Source organism: Macaca mulatta, chromosome 12 (assembly GCF_049350105.2).
Source record: "Macaca mulatta isolate MMU2019108-1 chromosome 12, T2T-MMU8v2.0, whole genome shotgun sequence".
Taxonomy (NCBI): domain Eukaryota; kingdom Metazoa; phylum Chordata; class Mammalia; order Primates; family Cercopithecidae; genus Macaca; species Macaca mulatta.
In genome coordinates this window covers 94,887,257-94,897,926 of record NC_133417.1, presented here as the reverse complement: position 1 = coordinate 94,897,926, position 10,670 = coordinate 94,887,257, and the positions used below count along the sequence as shown (strand labels likewise).

The window sequence follows — 10,670 nt, the reverse complement described above, 5'->3', positions numbered from 1 at the left end:
TAAGGGTTAATATCCAGAACCTACAAAGAACTCAGACAAATTTACAAGAAAAAAAAAGCATAAAAAGTGGACAAAAGATATGAACAGACATTTCTCAAAAGAAGACATTCACATAGCCAACAGACACATGAAAGAATGCTCATCATCATTTGCCATCAGAGAAATGCAAATCAAAACCACAATGAGATACCATCTCACACCAATTAGAATGGCAATCATTAAAAAGTCAGGAAACAACAGGTGCTGGAGAGGATGTGGAGAAATAGGAACACTTACACTGTCGGTGGGACTGTAAACTAGTTGAACCATTGTGGAAGACAGTGTGGCAATTCCTCAAGGATCTAGAACTAGAAATACTATTTGACCCAGCCATCCCACTACTGGGTATATACCCAAAGGATTATAAATCATGCTGCTATAAAGACACATGCCCACGTATGTTTATTGCGGCACTATTCACAATAGCAAAGACTTGGAATCAACCCAAATGTCCATCAGTGACAGACTGGATTAAGAAAATGTGGCACGCTGGGCCAGAGCCTGCCCGGGACAGGAACCAGATGACAGCCCAGGCCAGATTCCACCCGGCAGCAGCGGAAGCACGCCGAGCCGGCCGGCAGTGCAGTCCCGGCGGCCGCGGGCAGCTCACCCAGAAGGCCGCGCGGGGTCGGGCCGCGGATCCTTACCCGGGCGCCCGCGCCCAGCACGCGAGCCCCGGCGTTCGCTGGGGAGGATTTTCCTTGCTGCTGCTTAACTTGGAGGAGTACTACTCCGAACAGCGTAGAGCCAATCACATTTTGCACAAGGGCAGTCACCATGAAAGAAAAATCAGAGGCTCCTTAAAAATATGTTCAAAATCAGCGATTTTTGAACCAGATGCAATATCCCAGCCCATCATCAAGATTCCTTTGAGAGACTGTATAAAAACAGGAAAGCATAGAGAAAATGGAGCCAACAGACACTTCACAAAGGCGAAATCTGGGAGTATTTCACTCATTTTCAGTCAGGTATATTTCATTAAAGAACATAATGTTGTCACACCATATAAAATAGAAAGGGGCAAAATGGAGTATGTTTTTGAATTGGATGTTTCCGAGAAAGTGGAAGATGTTGTGGAGACGTTGCTTCAGCTTCACAGAGCATCCTGCATTGACAAATTGGGTGACCAAACCGCCATGATAACAGCTATTTTGCAGTCTCGTTTGGCTAGAACATCATTTGACAAAAACAGGTTCCAAAACATTTCTGAAAAGCTGCACATGGAATGCAAAGCAGAAATGGTGACGCCTCTGGTGACTAATGCTGGACACGTGTGCATCACGGACACAAACCTCTATTTTCAGCCTCTCAATGGCTACCCGAAACCTGTGGTCCAAGTAACACTCCAAGATGTCCGCCGCATCTACAAAAGGAGGCATGCCCTCATGCCTCTGGGCTTGGAAGTATTTTGCACAGAAGGCGATCTGTGTTCCGACATCTACCTAAAGTTCTATGAACCTCAAGATAGAGATGATCTCTATTTTTACATTGCCACATACCTAGAGCACCATGTGGCGGGGCACACTGCTGAGAGCTACATGCTGCAGTGGCAGCGTGGACTCCTTTCCAACTATCAGTACCTCCTTCACCTCAACAACCTGGCCGACCGCAGCTGCAACGACCTCTCCCAGTACCCTGTGTTTCCATGGATAATACATGATTATTCCAGCTCAGAACTAGATTTGTCAAATCCAGGAAACTTCCGGGATCTTAGTAAGCCAGTGGGGGCCCCAAATAAGGAACGGCTGGAGAGGCTACTGACACGCTACCAGGAAATGCCTGAACCAAAGTTCATGCATGAGAGTCACTACTCTTCCCCGGGTTATGTACTTTTTTTATCTTGTTAGGATTGCACCAGAGTATATGCTGTGCCTACAGAATGGAAGATTTGATAATGCAGATAGAATGTTCAACAGTATTGCAGAAACTTGGAAAAACAGTCTGGATGGTGCACCGGATTTTAAAGAGTTAATTCCAGAATTCTATGGTGATGATGTAAGCTTTCTAGTCAATAGCCTGAAGTTGGATTTGGGAAAGAGACAAGGAGGACAGATGGTTGACGATGTGGAGCTTCCCCCTTGGGCCTCCAGTCCCGAGGACTTTCTCCAGAAGAGCAAAGATGCATTGGAAAGCAATTATGTGTCTGAACACCTTCACGAGTGGATTGATCTAATATTTGGCTACAAACAAAAACGGAGTGGTGCAGTTGGGGCCCATAATGTATTTCATCCCCTGACCTATGAAGGAGGTGTAGACTTGAACAGCATCCAGGATCCTGATGAGAAGGTAGCCATGCTTACGCAAATCTTGGAATTTGGGCAAACACCAAAACAACTATTTGTGACACCACACCCTCGAAGGATCACCCCAAAATTTAAAAGTTTGTCCCAGACCTCCAGTTATAACGCTTCTATGGCAGATTCCCCAGTCTCTCCAGGTGAAGAGTCTTTTGAAGACCTGACCGAAGAAAGCAAAACACTGGCCTGGAATAACATCACCAAATTGCAGTTACATGAGCACTATAAAATCCACAAAGAAGCAGTTACTGGAATCACAGTCTCTCGCAATGGATCTTCAGTCTTCACAACATCCCAAGATTCCACTTTGAAGATGTTTTCTAAAGAATCGAAAATGCTACAAAGAAGCATATCATTTTCAAATATGGCTTTATCGTCTTGTTTACTTTTACCAGGAGATGCCACTGTCATAACTTCTTCATGGGATAATAATGTCTATTTTTATTCCATAGCATTTGGAAGACGCCAGGACACATTAATGGGACATGATGATGCTGTTGGTAAGATCTGTTGGCATGACAACAGGCTATATTCTGCATCGTGGGACTCTGCAGTGAAGGTGTGGTCTGGTGTTCCTGCGGAGATGCCAGGCACCAAAAGACACCACTTTGACTTGCTAGCTGAGCTGGAACATGATGTCAGTGTAGAGACAATCAGTTTAAATCCTGCAAGCACACTGTTAGTTTCCGGCACCAAAGAAGGCACAGTGAATATTTGGGACCTCAAAACGGCCACCTTAATGCACCAGATTCCATGCCATTCAGGGATTGTATGTGACACTGCTTTTAGCCCAGATAGCCGCCACGTCCTCAGCACAGGAGCAGATGGCTGTCTTAATGTAATTGATGTACAGAGAGGAATGCTCATCTCCTCCATGACGTCAGATGAGCCCCAGAGGTGCCTTGTCTGGGATGGAAATTCCATTTTATCTGGAAGGCAGTCTGGTGAACTGCTTGTTTGGAACCTCCTTGGAGCAAAAATCAGTGAGAGAACACAGGGCCACACATGTGCTGTGACATGTATATGGATGAATGAACAGTGTAGCAGTATCATATCACAGGAGGGGAAGACAGACAAATTATTTCTGGAAATTGCAGTATTAAGTGCCTTTTCCTCTCCTGAATATTAAGTTTTAATGCATTTTTAAACCAAACTTTTAAACGGACTGGTGAATGTGCAATGCTAGAAGTTTTACCACATGGAAAATTTGTGGTTTTAAACTTTCTAAATCATGGTGACTTCGTTGAAAGCCATTAGTTGCCATTCTCTTAAGGCAGATAAAATGTGGCAGTGCTAGGAAAAACATGTTACATTGTAAGGCAGATGATCATCCCTGTATGATGATTGTCAGAAGACAGGACTGGGTAGCAGAGAACAGCTAAGAGATAAATTGGGCTAGGGAACTTGTCAGAAAGCACTGAACAATTAAGAATTTTCCAACAAAATGTGCAGTATTCTCTGCTACTTCTGAATCTGTTTCGTCTTATCTATCACAATTGCTACCCATTGGGTTTTGGGTGTATGTTTTCATAGAGTGGTTACTTTCTATAATGCTGTACCCAGATTCTAAGAACCTGGAGAAGTTTTAGCAGTTCTTATAACAGTAAGTTTACTGTGTATAGGAATAGTTTGTATTTCATTATAGCTATTCAACTTTTCTACATTAAAAATATTTTTCTCTAAAAAAAGAAAAAGAAAGACAATGTGGCACATACACACCATGGAATACTATGCAGCCATAAAAAAGGATGAATTCGTGTCCTTTGTAGGGACATGGATGCAGCTGGAAACCATCATTCTCAGAAAACTATCGCAAAAACAGAAAACCAAACACCGCATGTTCTCACTCATAGGTGGGAATTGAACAATGAGAACACTTGGACACGGGAAGGGGAACATCACACACCAGGGCCTATTGTGGGGGGGGAGGGGGGAGGGATAGCATTAGGAGAGATACTTAATGTAAATAACGAGTTAATGGGTGCAGCACACCAACATGGCACATGTATACATACGTAACAAACCTGCACGTTGTACACATGTACCCTAGAACTTAAAGCATCATAATAATAATAATAATAATAATAATAAGAGAATCTAAAACTACCTTCACTGCTACAGATTTTTCCCATGACTGTGAGATTCAGACTTCAATGTGTGTGGCAGGTAAGGAAATTATGAACATCAAGCTTGTCCCAACTACACACTTCTAGTTACATCCTTTGTTCAGTCAGCTGTTGAATACGAGGTAAACTGCCTCATTTTCATATCTTTACAATAAAATAATAAAGCTCAAAATATTTCTCTAAGCAGCTTCATACAAATGGAAACATAGGACATTGTACATTTGCAACTAAAGCATCAGCTTCTTAGGAAATACAACTGTAGCTGTCTCTATGGTCCGAAGACTAAAAAATCCAGATATTTTAGAAAAATTAAATTATGAAATAATTGTATTACACATGTCTTACCTTTATCAAAGACTTTAACAAGTTTTCTTTTAGGTAAAAACTTCAGTAATAAATTTATTTATTTGTAAATCTTATTGAATATAGAATTTTAGAATCAAAGGGCCTGTTTAATCCCATGCTTCTCTGTTGGATAGAAAAGTGAAGAGATACATAAATATATATTCTCTTAGTGCAATAAATGAAAATAACTATATAGAACTTTGACATATATAATCTTGTTTCATTCCAAATATTCTTGTCAGATGATAACTGGTATTTTTGTCTTCATTTCTTAAGGGAGAAACTAAAGGTCAAAGGAGAGCAATGACTTCCTTAAGGTCACTAAGTGACAAGGGCAGAGTTGGAACCCGGTTCTTTCACTTTAGAGCCAGTATTTTTTGTAATACATAAAAGTATCTCTTTTGTACCATATTTTCTCTCAAGATAGGCTGTGTAAACACAAGGATTAAATACTGATGTTCATTAACATCAATAACTGCACAAAAATTTGGGAAACAATTGCTTTTCAAATATCTTTCCCAAAAAGTGACTTTAAAAAACAGATTTTTGTCCTCAAAATGATAATGATGATTCCCTAGAAAATCGTTTTTGCGTTTCACATTATGAAATCCAGTAAGGTACCCTTTTCCCATTCTGTGTTAACAGCTTAAATATATTTAGAGACAAAAAGAAACATATAATTTGCCTGTATGACAAAGTATAATTGGCATCATAATTCTGTAAGAACCTGTGTATAATGCTGTCGTGGTGGGAAGACAACTAAAGCAAGAGTAAAGGGATTTTACAAGGGCTTAAACTTGGGTTAATCACTTAAGCACTTTGTGTTTCATCTGCAAAACAGTATTGACCTACGGGATTGCTGTGAGGATTACATAAAAATGTATGTGATGGCAATTTGTAAGGCATCAAGCACTACATAAATATAAGGCAACATAATTATTGATTTGCTCATTCTATTTCCTGATGTAGATACTAACTGCTACTCATCATATGTAACTAAGCTTATTTCAAGTTATACAAACATTATTAAAAGTTGTTCATAAATCAAAGAAAGTAAATTTTGAATAATCTTTTAAACAATCACTCTCGTTTAAAACTTGCAAATTCAAATTTTTACATACAAAAAATGACTATAAAATGCTAAGTTTACTTTCTACAAGTTATATACATAATCAGCAGTAACATGGATGCAGTTGGAGGCCATAATCCTAAACGAATTAGGGCAGGAACAGAAAACCAAATATCACATGTTCTCACTTATAAGTGGGAGCTAAACATTGAGCACACATGGACATAAATTTGGGAACAGTAGACACTGTGGACTACTAGATCAGGGGAAGCAGTGGGGGAACATGGGTTGGAAAACTACTTAATTGGGTACCATATTGTCTACCTGGGTGATGTTATCCATACCCCAAACCTCAGTATCATACAATAGTGCCATGTAACAAACTTGCACATATACCCCCTGTATCTAAAATAAAAGTCAGAATTTAAATAAATAAATAAAGCATATATTTACAGGCAATGTATCATCCCATTTTCCCAAAATGGAATGCTCTAACAGTTTGAATTCACTTAATGTTTACATATGAATGGCATTCAAATATTTACTGAATCTAATGGTGATAACAATGTTCATTGATTCTACAAAAACTAAATATAATAAATAAGGTATACTTAAACTACAGTGAAAAAAATTTAATCCTCAAGATCTTGCCTTGTTCTAAGAATCATCATTATGAATATAAATTACTGTCCAGTATTTTAAAAATAATTGTTATCTAAACTTAGTGGTTAGAAATTTAATTTACAGATTAGGTTTAATATAAGTTAAATACATGGCAATAATTATTTTTCATATTCTTTATATTATTTTGGTTTTTCAACCTGTAATTTGCTACCATAATTAAAATTAACCTAATAACATATTCAGCATTTAAAGTTTTCATACCTCTTAAGAAAAATTATTCAGAAGAATGTGTAGTTATATAAAGCATATAGCTATCTTGCCCATATTTTACTCTCTGATTTTCCATTTATAAATAATTTCTTGATAGCCTGCAATTCAAATTTTTCCTATAGGGAAAATACTTAAAAAAACCCTATTTTAAGATATCCTCTAATACCTATCCTGTTAATCCAAATTACTTCCCTCCTTCTACATCTCCCACTGGCCAGTTTTTTTTTTTCTCTATAGTTTATCTCATCATCTCTTTAAGAGATTATTAATGAAGACTTACTTTATTTAATGCACTTTAACAGTGAAAGGGGAAGAAAATATATGCCACCAAGCTGTACAGTGAAACCGATAACCTTCCTTATTTCTACTCTTTCCTATTGGCTAAATTCAAGCAAAAAAAATTAAATCATGAAAAAAAAGAGCACCTATTTGAACAGTGAAGTATACATTTTTTACTTATAGTTCTAAATATGGCTTGACCAAAAAGGAATAATTTCTGAGACCTAATATAGATGGTATTTATATCCTATACATGTTTAACAGCATATTAGCACTCATGTAATACTTTTAATACTGACAGTATTGTCATACTGAATCCAGTTGACATACTGAATCCAAAGCATTAAGGAAAAAATAAGAAAGGAAAAGCTCTATGAGAAATTTCTAATTATGCAACTTAGAAAATATTCCAAAATGATGCATTTAAATTTTTACAAACATCTTTTAAATTAAAAAAGTAGAAATTACCAAGAAGTTCATGGAGGTTTTCTGAATTCATATGTAATTATGACAAACTTCTTGATTCTCATATTAATCCTCTCAAAATGCAAAAAATAAATATTTCTAAGTTTAAGAAACTATAACACTGGAAACAAAAAATAAAGAAGAGACTATGCCTAGCAATAATTCTCAGGAAGGAAAAAACAGGATAATTAAGAACAAGATTTAGCATCTCATCAGATAACTATATACCTTGTGGAGAATACTAAATAAAGATACATAAAATTTTAATAGATGAAGATGAATACAATCTCCTAGGCTTCACAGAAACATAAAGATGAAAATTTTGCCCTATGAGATATTAAAATTTATTACATAGCAATAATCATAAAAAGTATGGTTCTAATAGAATAGACTCATCAATGTTAATAATAAAAATAAATAACAGTAATAACTCTCATTCATTGAGCATTTACCCTGGGCTAATCATTGTGCTAATTGTTGATATATGTGTTTTATTCATATTTACATTTTAATGACTCATGCATAGTACTTATAATAAATTTATGAGTTTATTATGTCCATTTGTCAGGTGAGGAAAGAAAAATGCAAACATACAGTAATTTAGTCAAGCGAATATAGCTAACAGTGGATATACCTGAGTGTACTTAATAATTTAGTATAAGATAAAGGTAGCATTTCAAGTAAATGTGAACTATTTATTAAGTTTGAGGGACAACTGGCTAACATTTTTGGGGAAATAAGGTAGATACCCATGTTACTTCTTGTACCAAATTAATTTCCATATGAATTTTAAAGATTTATGTCAAAATGCAGCCAGGCATGGTGACTCACACCTGTAATCCCAGCACTTTGGGAGGCAGAGGCAGGCAGATCACTTGAGGCCAGGAGTTTGAGACCAGCCTGGGCAACATGATGAAACTAAAAATACAAAAATTAGCCAGGTGTGGTGGCATTTGCCTGTAGTCCCAGCTAGTCGGAAGGCTGAGGCAGGAGAATAGCTTAAACCCAGAGGCAGAGGTTGCAGTGAGCCAATATTGCACCACTGCATTCCAGCCTGGGCAACAGAGTGAGACTCCATCTCAGAAAGAAAAAAAAAAAAAAAAAGAAGAAGAACACATAAATATCTACTTATGTAATTTTAAATTGTGATTATTCTCTTTAGGAAGGACACCAAGAGCAAAAATCATTAAAAAAACAAAACAAAACAAAACAAAACCCTCTAATATATCTGATGACATAAAAATCCCAAAACATCTACATGGCAAAATATACCAACATCAAGTTAAATACACATACTAAATTAGTAATTTTTTTTTTCAGAATATAGAGTAGAGTCCTAATAAGAGAAGAGGGGTCAGGCTGACAGGAGCAGGGGAAAGCAAAAAGAGAAAGCAGATAAGCTGTAAGTCTGCCTTTCCTCATGGTCCAGGACAAAGCCCTCCTGTGCAAATAACTCACAATCGTCCTGCAGCTGACTTATCACCAGACCATTGGCTGATAGAAAAATCAAGTTAGCTCACTGCAACCTTGGTGTAATCAGTAGCCTAAATAGCCTTCTCCAGCACAAAGCACAAGTAGCATCCTATAAAATCCCCAGCAAGCCTTTGTCTCCTTGCAGTCAGCTCATCTTGCCCATTTGCCCATTGCTTCCTTGCAACATATGTTCATACTTTCTCTAATAAACCTGCCTTTCTTTACCTGAAACTGTCTTGGTAAATTCTTTTTACTGCCCACATGACATTGGCCCCTGAGAGTTGATACCCACAACATATGGGACAAAGTTTTACCCAATATAGTAGTTCTTACAAATAGTAAAATACCGACACTCTAAACAGAAAAAAAAAGAAATTGGTGAAGACAGAGCACAGCATTCACAAGAAAAATATAATTACTAATTAACATACTAAAATACTTTCATATCCATGAGTAATCAAAGAAATGCATATTAAAATAATACTGAGATATTTTATTTGGATATTTTATTTGCTTGCTGAGCAAAGATAGCTTGTGTTCGCAAAGGTGCAAGAAAATCTCCACTGACCATTAAGAACTATCATTTTTTGGGGGAATACATGCGGTAATATGCAAAACGTCTTCTTGAAAAAGCCACATTCTTTTTTTTTTTTTAACCTTTAGGCTCTGTTGGACTTAAAAAAAAGTCTCATTCTTTGGTCTAAAAATTTCACATTTGTGAATTTATCCCAAAGAAACAAACAAATGGGCATCCATTTTTGAAAAATGCATTTCATTATAAACAATTGTTTATAATTTAAAATATTGGAAACAAACTAAATTGCAACAATTCAATACTGTTTTGTTAGCAAATTCATATAATGAAATAATATGCTGCAAGCAAAATGGTGATTCTAGTCCATATTAATGACATGAAAATATATGACTATACTTACTGTTCATGTTTATTGACAAACCAGAAAAGCAATATGCAGACCAGCGTGTTTAATACTATTATAATTTCCATGAATACTATATATGTGCACAGAAAAAAAAATATTTTTTAAAGGATAGAAATTGTATCTAGGTAGGGATTTAGATTTTTCTTTAAAATTTTCTACCTTTTCTAAAATAAATAGCAACATTTTTGCAATTCACGAATTAATCTAAAAAACTAAATGGAAGGTAAAAAGTAGAGAAAGAAATATAATACTTTTAGAATAACAGAATAAAAAAGAAAGGAGAGGGTAATAGCCAAAGGGGTAATCTACGAGGAAAAAAAAAAGGTAGACAGTAGTCTCATAGACAACAGAGATGAAAAAGGGCAACAGCCAAATAAAGGAAAAAACACACATGTATGTATGTACATTCATACACTGTTTGGGCCATAGGAAAAAAAGTCAAAATTATTACAGAAACAAGTTTGAATCCATTGTCAAAGATCCTCAAGGAGACCATGCAGCAAGAAAGAGTGGAGGCTGAACAACCATTTATTATCCCATTTCTGACAAAATGGTTACCAATTATCTCAATGAAAATAATAACAGAGTGGCTTAGGAAACATTAGAGTTAATATATTCCAAGAAATCTATATAAAAGAGAGGAAATCACATAAAGGTAATACAAAACAGAATTACTAAGCTAGCTGATTCATATGAAAGTACTTTGCAAACTGCTAAGAGTCACAGCAGTGATATTATCACT

General features: G+C 36.4%; 1 pseudogene; it reads left to right on the top strand.

The window, feature by feature from the left end:
• The first annotated feature begins 503 nt into the window (after positions 1 to 503).
• LOC713709 (protein FAN pseudogene) lies at positions 504 to 4,034 on the top strand (annotated as a pseudogene).
• The last annotated feature ends 6,636 nt before the right edge of the window (positions 4,035 to 10,670 follow it).